Raw genomic sequence first — 14,112 nt, 5'->3', positions numbered from 1 at the left:
TCAAGGACGTTGGGCGAAATGCTAGTGTCGAGGACACTAGGTGAAAATCTCGGGGGTCACGAGCACTAAGTGGAAGACTGGATGAGTTGGGGATTAGACGTTCAGCATGAAGTCCTGACGTCTCGAATACTAAGCAAAAGTCCAGTTAGTTTAGAAGTTTGGTCTATCCAATGGTAATTTCTCCTGAGAGGAGTAAGTGAAGACGCATTTTTCGTTGAGGGAACAGTAGGCATCGGTTTGACCTAGGGTTTCTAGAAAATGTGAAAGTCAGAACTAGATGGTCCAGAGACTATCAAATAATTTATTATTTATATTTTATTGTGCTAACTTTGTTTTACAGTGTATACTTTGTAGTTGGATTAATATGTCTTGCAGGAAGTGAGATGCACAAAGAAAAGCTCGGATGAACAGTATCCAATGCACCTCCAGGGTTATTGGAGACCCCTCAGCTTCTTTGGCTAAAGCTTCACATGGAGAGTGCCAACAGGCGCCTTGGAGCAGAGATGGAAGGCATCTTCCATGTGCTTGAAGGTGCCTTTGAAGGGATAACTTTTGTAGATTGTAGAAGTTATCATCTCTGACACTGCGGGGATAAGCTTCACCGCTGAAGGCACCTTCAATGAGGTTGAAGGCGCCTTCAATAGCCCATAAAAGGTGTGCTCAACCAGAGGCTTAAACACACTTTATTTTTGCATCTTTTCTCTTGCGCGTTGCTCTGAGGACGATCCTACTACTCCGTGATGCGTCTTCGACGATTGAAAGAACGACTTTCCAGATCCTCAAAAGTCGTCGGCATATTTTCAATTGTAGTACTTAAACCATCAATCTATTGTACTCATCTTTGTAAATATTTTCTGAATTGATAGTGAATTGCCTAACAAAAGTGATCGACGATCGCGGGTCTTGGAGTAGGAGTCGTCAAAGGCTCCGAATCAAGTAAAACCAACACGTGTTAGCTATTATTTTACTTCCACTATTTTGCTTACTATTTCCGCTGTGTTTATTCTGTGTTTTCTGAAAAGTGAGAAAAAGCCGCGAGTGCTACTTACCCCCTCTAGCACATCTCTATCCTACATCTCTCTTTCCTTCTATCTTACCCTCATGACCACACACAACCTTAATATCTAGATAATTTGATTTGCTAATTTAGCTAGTGTTTACTCAACAGTCCCTATGGATCGATATTTTATTACTTGATGATAAAACCATGCACTTGTGGTTTACACACATCAAGTTTTTGGCATCGTTATCGGAGACTATTTCGATTAACATTAGTTGATTAGAAATTTAGTTAATCTAGATTTCTTCCTATCTTTCTTTGCTATGATTTCTCTCTTTCTTTCTTCTAATTCTTTGCTATCTTTTCTGATCTCTCTGTTTCAGTTGGATAGGTTTTCCTGATACACAACATGGACGCTCAAACTCAATGGTTCGACCTATTGAATGCTGTGAAATTTTTTGACTATTATTATGAGCTTTGCGTTGTAAGATGGCATGATGTTAATGATTTCCCAATGCTTTTAGACCATGCATATATATAGAGTACACGGAGAAAATTGGAGCATTCTCCCCGACTACCTTCAATGGCCACAGCAGTTGTATTGTGTGATGTGCGAAGCAACAAAACATACAGTTGATATTTGTAGTAGGTTTTACAACTTATAAATAAAGTGGGAAAATTTCAATGCAACTCAAAACAACTAGGACGAAGAAGATCAAGGCACTAAGGCATTAATGGAAGAAAAATATTTAGTTGTGTCTACTAATGTTGTTGATACTCTTGTTGTTGATACTGATATATTATGTCCTACCTATGATGATGTTGTAGATGGAAGTGTAGGGACTTGTGCTGTAGAAGTAATGCCCCAATACTTACTTCCTTTGGTCACATAACCATTTGACACTATAGATGTTGCAAGATTCAAATTTTTTTATGATGAAAGTGTAGAGACTTGTACAGTGGAGGTAAATCCCTAAGAATCACCTCTTTTAGTGACACCACCATCGAAACTAGAGCCTTTCCTATTCATATTTAAAACCATGTTCGATGATTTACTCTCTACAATAGTTGGGTAAAGGTGAAATTTCATTTGATTTATCTAAGGTTACTAACCATCCTATTCTCGAATATGCTTGCAAAAGGATAGATGTTTCACAGCAATCATATGGACAACTTCATGACGAACCTTTGAAGATGAGTATATTTTTTGAGATACTAAGAACCTTTGGTAAGAGGGTTCTAAAATATCTTACTCCTATATGAGCAAGATTTAAAAGATACATCTTTGGTAACCATAATAAGGGGTCAAGCTTATAACCGTAAATAAGCATTTCTTGGGAGATGACCTAAGTTTCTTTCTTAGTTTTGTTTATATTTTTCTCTTATTTCATAGTTTTTACCTTTCGTTTTGCTTAATTTCAAGGCACGAAGTATGATTTAGAAGATGGAAAGAAAAGAAAGGTGTTCGTGCCTCCCTTGATCTCCCTTATTTCCTTTTTTCCTAACCCTAAACCTCTACTTGTTTTTTTTTTTATCTAATTTACTTTTTTTTAGGATTCAAAGTTAAGGAGGAATGTGAATATTAGATAGAGGACTATTTTTAGCACATGAATGACTCAAACGTTTGATGTGTATTACTTGGTAACTCCCGTCACTCTAAACTTTCTCTGAATTAGAGTTATGATTATCTTTGAGGCATTAAAAGATTTAAGTCTAGGGGATGTATATATGTTGGATTGTTAGTTAGTTTTGTCATGTTTCTCTTTACATGATAATTTTTTTTCTAGTTGAATTATATATCATGTCACTATTTGTTTGTTCCTTATTGCAAGATGCTAGCATGCTAGTTCTAAATATTTATGTTGTTGTTATTATGTTTGTTAGTATGCCTAGTGATCTATTTTTTCCTATCCATAGTAGCATGAAGCGAACATTATTTTTACCGAAGAAATTTGAGTGTTGGCCTAATTAAGGATCTTGTTAGACTATGTTTGACTTTAATGGTAGATATTTTTAAAAATAGTTGTCATTCATAGAATCAGACTAGTACTATTGCTTCCTATATGACATCTCAATTATATTTTAGTTATTGGATAAACTCAGATCATATCAACTCATTAGGAAAAATCAGAATCCCAAAAGAAAATAAAAGAGAGAGAGAAAAAAAGAATTAGTTCAAATATTGCACTTTGCAATCACTTAACAAAAAAAGAGGGAAAATAAGAAATAAAAAATAATTATCATTAGTGGAAACTAATAAGTTACCTCTTTGAGACTGAGTTAGGTTACTTGGGAAATAACTGTTATATTTTTCTTGATATCGAGTATTCCTTTGAGACCTTATGTAGACTTTGAGAGGGATGAACTATGCATGTGGTAGATAAGTGTCTATTACTAAAGGCATAAGGAACATAGTTAGATGACGACTTACTAGCCTTGGAGATTGTCACTTAAAAAATTTAGGGTCACTCATTGCAATGAGCAGATAACTTCTACTTAGACCGCACTCAAATAATTTTATATCATGCTTATCAATGAAACTACACAATAGGATTAAACTAATTCACTAAGGATCACACACATAAATCTAGATTGTAGGTTTGCTTGAGGACAAGTAAAGGTTTAAATCTGGGGGATTTTGATGTGCACATTTTATATAGGATTTTTATTATAGTTTGATGCACATCTTGTCTCATTTGATATGCATATATATCTTATTTTCATCTCTTTGTACTTCATTTTGATACTTTCCTAGTTTGGAGAATTGCTCTCATTTATTTCTTTTGATAGTGCATAAAAAGGAACGAAAATGAAGCTTAAAGACTAACTTCTGAGGACATCCTAGCTGCCACTACCGTGGCCAATTTGGAGGAGTCGTGCCCAATCTCCTTGAAGTTCTAGAGCTTGCCGTGGTCAATCGTGCCTGCTAGCACGGGTTGTGTCTGATTTTTGAGAGTTTTCCAGCACCCACCACGGCAGGCCGTACCAGCCAACACAGGCCGTGTTGCCACCCAATGGAGGTCACAACGCCTGACACTAGCGGCCTTACCAACCGGAGCAGGGCCATGTCAGGCACCTACAAATCACCTATAAAAGGATGGTTTCAGATCTAAACATGATCTTAGACTAGGGGTTTCGTCCCTTCCTTGGATAAGGTTTTCTTCCATTAGGGAAAATCCTAGAGCAACCATTTTAATCTATCCCAACAATCCATCCACTGTCGGAGCTCGAAAACACTTTAAACGACACCAGAATTCAAAGATAAGTATTCTTTTCTCTCTATTCTATGTATTGAGTTGTAGACTGCTATTTTATTTGTCTCTTGGTTGTATTTCCATCTCTATGGAGTAGATCTTCGGATTCTAGATGTAGGGAATAACTATAATATGATTATTGATACATGAACTATATATTTGATCATTTCCATGTTCTATGATATGTTTGTTTGTGGTCTGGGTCTATTATATACATACGATTTTGATGCCAAAAGCATAAGATTCATATCTCATGAGTTGCGGGGATGAACCGAAAGGAGAACTCAATCCTTCGACCTATAGAAACCCAAGACATGAAAAGTCGCCTATGAAAGTAGATCAGTATGTCACGATGAGCAATAGGCTATCATAGATCTTAATAGATCGGTTTCAATTCGTCACCATGCAGTAAGAGAAGGCAACTCAGAGGTTATGGGATCACGTGACAGGGAACTCCTTAAGAAAGTAATCCCTCAGCTTTGTTGCTCTAAAAGTAGACGATGAATTGAAAGGGATACACCGGTGTAGTCCTAAAAGTTTACATCGGATACCATAGTATGATCTATCTACATAAATAACCATTAAAGGTAGGAAATCAAACATAGATTAAGTGTTTATAAGCATCATAGTGAAACTGAAGTCTTAGAATCATTCCCATCAATTCTAACTTCTCCTTTTAACTACTTGCCTTCCCTTGACCTTCTCTGTTGTAAGACCTCTCTGAAACCTCTCTCAACTCTCTCTCTCTCTCTATCTCTTGCACTCGTGACCACACATAACCTCGATCATCTAGATAACTTGCTTTGCGAATTCAGCTATTACTTAATTAACAATCCCTATGGATTGATATTTTATTACTTGAAAACAAAACCATGAGCTTACGGTTTGCACACATCAGCTGCTGAGCAAGTAATTTGACATGAAGGATTTAGATGAGGCCAAGAAGATTCTTGGGATGCAGATTCACAGGAATAAATCTACAGGAAGACTATGGTTGTCTCAACGTAACTATATGGAGAAGGTGTTGGATATGTTCAACACAAAGAATGCGAAGTTGGTGAGCATATCTCTAGGACATTACTTCAAGTTATCCAGTACACAATATCCAAAAATAGATGAGGAAATCCAAGACATGTCAAAGATTACTTATACTAGCACAGTTGGTTTTCTAATGTATACCATGATTTACACGAGATTAGATTCAGCGCAAGCAATTAGCATAGTGAGCAAGTTTCTCTCAAATTCTGGTCAATCACATTGGGATATAGTAAAGTGAATTTTTAGATACTTGAGAAATATAACTGATTATAACATCATATTTAGAAGACCCTTCAGTTGCTGGGTATGTAGATGTAGACTATGTAAGATATTTAGATGACAAAAAGTTTACTATAGGATATGTGTTTACTGTGGTAGGAGGACCTAAATATTGAAAGTCCATGATACAATTTATTTATTGTATTATCCACTCTGGAGTTGCCTTATTGTGATCGATTCTCTTATGTGGGATTCCTTTATCATCTTATTGTGATCGATTCTATTAGTCTTGTAAAATACTGGAAAATAGAGAAATATTAATAAGGGAATTTTTCGGAATTTTTAGAAATTTTTCGGGAATTTTTCGGAACTCGTACGAACGAGTTAACGGGGATGAAAACGGGGCCCGGGAAAAGCCTGTTTAGGCGACCCATTTAAGCGAGGAAATGTTTATTTTATATTCCTTTTTCTTTTTCCTTTATTTCCTCTCATCCTCGCCGATTCCCTCATCTCTCTCGCCGAACTTGCGCACCCGAGCTCTCCTCGCGCTCGACTCTCCTGCCCTAACCGCCGGTGCCGCACGGATTCTCTTCCTTGCGCTGTGCTCTTACCCGATGCCTCCCCGACGCCGCACCCAAAATCGCTCCGAGGCAGTTCCTTCTTCCCCTTCCTCGCGTGCCCTAGCGACGCCTTTTCCCTCTGCGGCCGAGCCCTCCTCTTCATCTTCTCTTCCTTTTCGCTGAGCGACGACGCCGAGCGCCACCTTGTCGTCGGGCGCCACCTCCCCTCTGCCTAGCACCGGGGCCCTAGTTGTCTCCACCGCCGCTTGCTCCGATCGAGACACCGCCGGCCGAGGTAGGGTTGTCGATTTCCTCCCGTGCCCTAGATTTCCTCTTTCTTGTGCATCCTCGCTTTGATCTGCTTGTTGCCATTGTTGGATTTCCACTTTTGGCCGCAGGTACCCATGGGGCTCTCGGCAGCCATGCTTCTGATAGTGCCATAGAGTTGCCGTCGGGTCGCCTCTTTCTGATCTAGCTCTAGATCACTGTGTGTTGCCATCTCCGGTGTCCTAGCATCGGCACAATTCAAGCATGTGAAATTGGGTAAGTCAGTTGGTTGCGTTCTTGATTCGTACGAGCTCCGAACTTATGGATGTGGTATTGACTGAGATGGATGTCCCTGATGGTAGTTTTGTTTGCAGTGTCGGCAACATAGTTCTGGCCGTAACTTCTTGTAGGGCTAGTTACCTTACTCCAACAGTAGATTTGCTCCAACAGGGAGCTATAGGCTGAGGCAACACTTCTCCGGCTAAATCAAAAGGTGAGTTGGGTTGATGTTTGATCCATAAATTCCATTGCTTGATCTTGTTCTTGATTCGTTGATTTCAACAGTAAGGTTCTTTTCTGCAGAGTTGTGTGATGTGGATCAACTATCAAGGTTGTGAGGAAGGAAGTTGGATGTTTGTTTTGGGTTTTTGAGTTGAGACAAGAGCTCTGATTTGAGGGCATACAACACGATCTACATTGGAGGTGGGTACCTCTTGACTTATCTTTTATGATATTGTCATTTGGATTTGCATAGTATTTTATAACTACAAGCAATGAATATGTTTGCCTTTGGTATGCCACTGTTTGATATCCATAGCATGTTAGGGTTGTCTCCTGTGATGTATCCGTGCTTATATCTCGTGATTTGTTGCCATGAGTATCTTATTGCCATGAGTATCTTAGTTTCTAGAGTGACATACTATGCTTTACTGAGGTTAGGATTAGGCTCTGGATTTTTGTTTCTGGCATGTGTATCCAAATTATCTGACACTTAGGTTTTTATGTCATGCCTGGATTGTGTATTTCTATTGGTATATCATATATGATTCGTGTACCTAGACCTTGTGGCTTTGATCTGTGCATATTGTTGGTACATATGCTATGGAAGGGGGATATGTTTAGGATCTAGGTTGTTATACCAAAGAGGACCTGTATACCCTAGATCCGTGGATTTGACCTACTGATACTGTGGTACCCATATTATGTATATATGAATTTTTCTATGCTGATCAGGATATTCCATACTTATTATGTTCAGGACATAGGCTTTTGATATTCTATCTGACCTGTGTACTCTAGATCTTGGTATGTGACCATCGATTTTACAGTACTCATTTTATATATATGGATATGGTTATGTTGATCAGTTTTGCTATGCTTAGTGTCATGCATCATGATTGCATCTTTGTGCGATTATCGGCTCCACTATGGTTGAGCCCATCGCCAGATACTCTGCACACACCACCACTTATGGATTAGTGGTTTATCAGGTAGGTGTGTGCTGCTGTTTGGCTCCGTTGGTCGGTGACTCAGTGGTAGCGGTAGACGATTCCGCTCTGTTTGGCTCGTGGCATTTAGTGTAGCGGTGGTAGCCGTGAGACGGTGGACTTTGTTTGGCTCCGTTGGTCGTGACTCAACGTGGCGACAGAGATATCTCCCGTCATCGTAGGAGATGAGGCATTGAGCTCCCATTTATGATTTGGGGTCGAGGATGAGTATTCGGCACAAGATTCCGTCCACTCGGCCACCGGGATGATGTTAGAGTACGCTCATCATACATCATTGATTGTATTTATTTGCTTGTCGCACTTATACGCGATTTTAGTGGATGCATTGGTTGACATCACGGAGACATACTACGATCGGTTTGATGACCCTTTAGTTCAGGATAGGAGTTCTGGTGATTCCTTGGTTACTTTTCAGTTTGTATATTTCCTATATATTATTTGGAAGCTGTATTCCATGTTTATTGCTGTTAGATATATCTTACTAGGCATGTCTATTGGTATTCGCTGAGTTGTTGAACTCACCCCCGTGGACACTATATTTTTCAGGTACCAGGTTATTTATGGTGTCGCTTGGAGCATCCTGTTTGCTGGTCCCCGCGTCATATCAGAAGACATGTCGCTGTCTTTTTGCTGTTTTATCATGGTATATGATATGTGAGTTTTTGGTTCTGTGTTCCGGTTTTGTTTCTGGAAATGTTGCTTTGTTTATTGTGTAAGCCTAGCCGGCTAGCAGTTTTCGTTTTGGGTTGTATGTGTTATCTTTTTCCGCGGTGTTTTTGGTTTTAGTACAGCTGTGTAGGCTGTTAAATATATATATAACTGCGTGGTTGTTTATTTTGTTCCAGCCGAGTGGACTGATGATATAAACTGTGTGGTTGTGTGTATATTCCAGCCGCTTGTGGCTGATGTATATTTTATATGTAGAATTGCTTCAGATTGTCACCCGTACAGGGGAGGTGCTGTCGAAATTTCTTCGGACAGGGACTCCCTCGGGGCGTGACAAGTCTCTCCTCCTCTTCTTCCACAATCTAGGGGCGGAGAGGGTAAGAGTTATTTGTGGCACAACAAGGTGCATTGAATAGACTGAAGGTATAACATAAGGTGTATTTTAAGAGCATTCACATCAGTTACCCTATCTAAAGATTTTATCCTAAATTTTAGATAGGGTAGCTAAAAAACTTTTGCATCAGTTACCCTATCAATTTCCTAAATTTAGCATTTATAAATAGTATGTCTCTAAATTTAAAGAATGAATTTCATTTCCTAAACATAATAGAAGATAAAGAGAAAATAGATAAGCTAATATATGATGTAGTGAAAAGTAGATATTTAAATTTAATAAAGAAATTTTTTTCTAAATTATATATTTTAGATAAAGAAGTTACTGTGGATGCTATAAGACAATCTAAAGCTAGGTAGATTTATCGGAAGGAGGTTTAACCAAACACAAGGTGGACTCCAAGAGAAGGAACACTCTTTAAGGTTGAAAACTTAGAAGCATAAACCTCACGAGAGATTATGAGTGATTGTAGGCTTGAGAGTAATAGCAGTCAAATAAATTGTATCACCAAGTTAAAGGAAGTTGAATTTGATTGGAAGATGAGGCAAGGGGTGCTGCATAATGCGTCCGGATCAGGAGTCATGTGACGAGAAAAGCGGAAGAACAGAGTGCAAACAGTTGAAGGAACGAAAGTAAAAGATAAAAAAGTCATGTTAAAGTCCAAAGAACTCAATTCAATCTAACATGCCAAAGTCATGCTAAAAATTTTATTTTTAATTTTAATATCATATATTAAAAATGTAATATTTTTTTTATAATTAACTTATAAACAGTAGAACAATTTTTTTTTCTTTTACTTGGTTTCCTTAAATTTTATACAGTTTTTACTTTGGATTTTTTATATAGAATCTTTTCTTTTACTTGATTAGATTTCTTTAATTTAATATCGTCACTTGAGGTTCCAACCTAACTTATTGCGTGGATGGTTCTATACTTCTATGTGCAATACAAATCTCATAAACTAATGGTCTATTCTATTAAGAAAGCATTGATTCTATTCTTTGTGAGGAAGACATCTGGAATAGACCAAAACCCTATTTGTGAGGAAAATTTTAGCCTAGATTTTCTGGCTAAAAACAAAATGAGGAGAAAAAATAACTTAGAAGTCCAAAATGAGGACGGTGATATAGAGGGGATTAATATCATGTTTTTAAAAATATTTTTTTTTCTTTTATGAAAATAAAATAGAGTGCAGCGAAAAAATAAATAATCTAACTCGGGTAATTATTTGATTTAATCTAACTCTGGTAATTATTTGGTTTGCAAAAGGATTATAAACGAGTTGAGTCAAGTTTGAGCCAACCTAAGCTTGAGCTCAGTTTGACTAGATTTATACTACCTCGACTCGAGCTCAAGCTCGCTCGAGCCTATAGAGTTGATCTCGAACTTGAGTTCAATATTTAATTATGGGCTCGAGCTCAAATATTTTCAATTTTTTATTATTTTATAATAAATAAATTTATATATTATATATTATGAAAATAAATAAATATATATATTATTATTGGTTCATTTGACTCGATGAGCTACTGAGTTATTAATAATTAGGCTCGAACTCAGCTCAATTTCTAATCAAGCCGACTCAAGTTTAGCTCGAATTTGGTCAACTTCGAGCTCGAATCGAGTTTTGACCACGCTGCTTGCGAGCGACTCACGAATGACTTAGATAATTTGCACCCCTAGTTCACAGTCCAACAACTACTACTCCGTGACCTATGAATCCTTGTGATCATTTACATATAAGCAATCAACTAATACTCTCCTTCCAAAAAATATTTTAATATTTTGGAGGTGGAGAAAACCTCCTACAAATGAAGAGTATAATAACATGTTTACTATCTCTCTAAATGAAGTACAAGTACAATAAAAAAAAGTTACCGACAATAACTGAATGAAAATTTGATGTAGGTTGTACGAGAGAGGTTTGGCGGAATAGACATGCAACACTTGTTTGAATAGCGAAATAGATGAAGGAATTGAGGATAGACGATTGATTCTAAGCCTTGGGATTTGAGCTTCTTTTTATCGCACTCTTTTGATTGATCGAACACCACGTGTGATCGACTAATTTGGATCTGATTTTACCAATTCAACGCTTGATTTATGGATTTTCCTATTGATGAAAGCTCTAGATCAGTCGATTGAACCCTACTCTTTTCTTATTTTTCTAATTCGATCAGATCAAATCTCGTATAATCTACTTGATCGATCGATCAATCTTCCTAATCAGACAACCAAACCTTCAATTAATATATTCTTCGACATTGTTATTTTTCTTAAACAATGATATTTCTAAAGTTTTTTTTAAGTTCAAATTCTTTGACATTGTTATTTTTCTTAAACAATGATATTAACGATACAGAGTGAATGATATAAAGTCTGGGGTAATGGTGCAGTGACAGAATATATTCTTTGATTTTTTAGATATTTAAAGATCAAGTTTTTACTTCAATTAATTAATAGATAAATTTTTCTTAATGAGTGGTTGATATAAGAAAACTGGACTGATCGACTGTTGGACACAAACAATCTAATGCTAGAAATTTATGGGTATTAGTTGAATTTAAGTTACACTGAATTAACTTTAACTTACAGTTGAAATGACCTTAGCGGATAATCTCAGGCTACCAGCAGAGGCTGGTTTCTGCTACGTGCCAAAGAATGGCTGGGCAGGTCTACAGAGCGGTAGAACAGGTCTGCAGAGCGGCAGAACAGAGCGTCAGAACAGGTCTGGAGAGCGGCTGACCAGATTTGCATAGCGGAAGACCAGGTCTGCAGAGCGGAAGACCAGGTCTGCAGAGTGGAGCAACAGGGCTAGTCTGCAAAGCGGAAGACCAGATCACTCCGCCGAGCAGGAGTTGCACGACAGAGGAAGAGGTGAAAAATGGAGAGCCTTTGCTTTGCTGTGTGTGTTTTTTTTCTGCCCATGATCGAAGAGCAGTGAAACGACCATCGTTTCACTCATTATTACTCAGCCGGTTTTATTTTGCATTAATCTCGAATTTAATGCATTCGTTTCACAGCAACAAAAGATCTACTTGGTAAAATATTAGTTATTCCACTTGGGGTAAATTTTGCCTCGATCGGTCCGGCATTTGTGTAAGCAGGTCGCACTCGCACACGAGTCAACTTGGTTTAGTGCAAATCCGGGCCCTGGATTTGCACCCCCTGCACACCCACGTGTGAGAGAGAGTCTCTCCCCATGCATTTGTTCACAACCTCAATGTATGTGAATCAATATAAACCAACAAAAGTGCCTTGAAACTTCCAATGTGGGACTAACGTCCTATTCATAATGGAGCCTCTTTCCTATTTCATTTCTTCTCCATTCACTTATTCAACAATCCCTCACATGAATGGAGATAGGGTAAGTGATAGCATTCAGCAGTTGAGTCAAGTATAGGATAGGTAGGTTTTACCCTTTGAACCTTTCCTTGTGAAGATTTGGTTGTTTACTGGCTGATAGTGACACGATGTCCTTAAACTATACTGTCGTCTGTGTAAGCAGTGACAAATCTCACCCAAGACTCTCCCTGATACAACTCAGTTTTCATTAGTGTGTTCGTTCTTGGCCATGAACACGCCTGGTTCTGTGAGAAACTCTAAGAATTATGCCTCCAATTCTCTTTGAAGCGACCCCATGCACTTCTTTCTCACATAGGTGATCCCTCAAGAGTTGTCATCTACTCTTCTTGATCATTAAAAGTCCATCGGCTTATCCTGGTCTAGTAACTGTTTCATTGGGCTATCCCCTTACAGTGTGTCTAGTCAGTGCAGATTAGTTGTCCTTTTGAACCTAGTTCTTGGGATTTCTAGTCATCATAGGTTGAGTGTCCTCTGCACTGATCGCTGACAACGACATCAAGCCCATTCCTCTTGATGAGCTTGCAACTAATTCTCGATTTAACCCCTTGGTTAGCGAATCCGATAGGTTATCTTTTGACTTCACATAGTCAACAGTGATAACTCTCATTGAGAGTAATTGTCTAATGGTATTATGTCTACGACATATATGTCTAGACTTACCATTATATAGATGGCTTTGTGCCCGACCGATTGCTGATTGACTATAGCAATGTATGCAAATCACCGGCACAGGTTTCGACCATCGTGGAATATCTTCTAAGAATTACCGTAGCCATTCAGCCTCTTCACCACATTTGTCAAGAGCTACAAACTCAGATTCCATCGTGGATCTGGTTATTACGATTTGCTTAGAAGATTTTCAGGAAATGGCTGCACCTACTAGAGTGAAGACATATCCACTCGTAGACTTAGAGTCTTTTATATCAGATATTCAACTTGCATCGATGTATCCTTCAATCATAGCAGGATATCTTGTATAGTGCAGTCTATATTCACGAGTATACCTCAAGTACCTTAGTACTCTTGTTATCCCTTTCCAGTGCTCAACACTGGGATTACTCGTGTATCTACTTAGTTTGCTTACTGTGTAGGCCAAGTCTGGTCGTGTACATCTCATCAAGTACATCAGACTTCCAATCACTCGAGAGTACTCTATCTGCGAGATACTTTCATCTCGATTTTTCGATAGATGTTGACTCATATCTATCGGCATTTGTGCCAACGCAGTATCACCCTTGGTGAATTTCTCAAGAATCTTATCCACGTAATGGGACTGACTAAGAACAAGTTCTTCTGTCGTTCTAAGAATTTTGATTCCTAGAATCACATCAGCTAGGCCCATGTCTTTCATGTCAAATCTTGAGTTCAACATATCTTTAGTGGATTTGATTATCTTATCATTACTCCCAATGATAAGTATGTCATTTACATAGAGACACAAGATGACATAGTCACTCTCTGTGACTCTCATGTAGACACATTTATCACATTTATTAATCTTGAATCCACATTCCTTCATGGCATTATCAAATTTCTCATGCCATTGCTTTGGTATTTTTTTCAAGCCATATAATGACTTCACTAATCTACAGATCTTGTTTTTCTGTCCTGGCACAGAAAACCCCTCAGGTTGGTCTATGTAGATTTCCTCTTCTAAATCCCCGTTTAGAAAGACTGTCTTTACATCCATTTGATGTATTTCGAGATTCCATAGAGCGGCAATAGCCAACAATACTCTAATGGAAGTTATTCTCGACACCGGAGAGTATGTATCAAAATAATCAAGGCCTTCTCGTTGTCGGTATCCTTTGATTACCAATCAGGCCTTGTATTTATCGAT

The 14,112-nt window shown here is 38.2% G+C and overlaps 1 long non-coding RNA gene across 1 annotated transcript; it reads left to right on the top strand.

The window, feature by feature from the left end:
• The first annotated feature begins 6,025 nt into the window (after nt 1-6,025).
• LOC121987296 lies at nt 6,026-8,454 on the top strand. The gene is made up of 5 exons (XR_006113476.1): nt 6,026-6,366; nt 6,470-6,614; nt 6,713-6,831; nt 6,921-7,040; nt 8,393-8,454. It is a non-coding gene; the product is annotated as an uncharacterized LOC121987296 (long non-coding RNA).
• The last annotated feature ends 5,658 nt before the right edge of the window (nt 8,455-14,112 follow it).

Source organism: Zingiber officinale, chromosome 5B (assembly GCF_018446385.1).
Source record: "Zingiber officinale cultivar Zhangliang chromosome 5B, Zo_v1.1, whole genome shotgun sequence".
NCBI classification, from domain to species: Eukaryota; Viridiplantae; Streptophyta; class Magnoliopsida; order Zingiberales; family Zingiberaceae; genus Zingiber; species Zingiber officinale.
The sequence above is the reverse complement of the archived record's forward strand: the minus strand, read 5'-3'. Positions and strand labels throughout refer to the sequence as shown.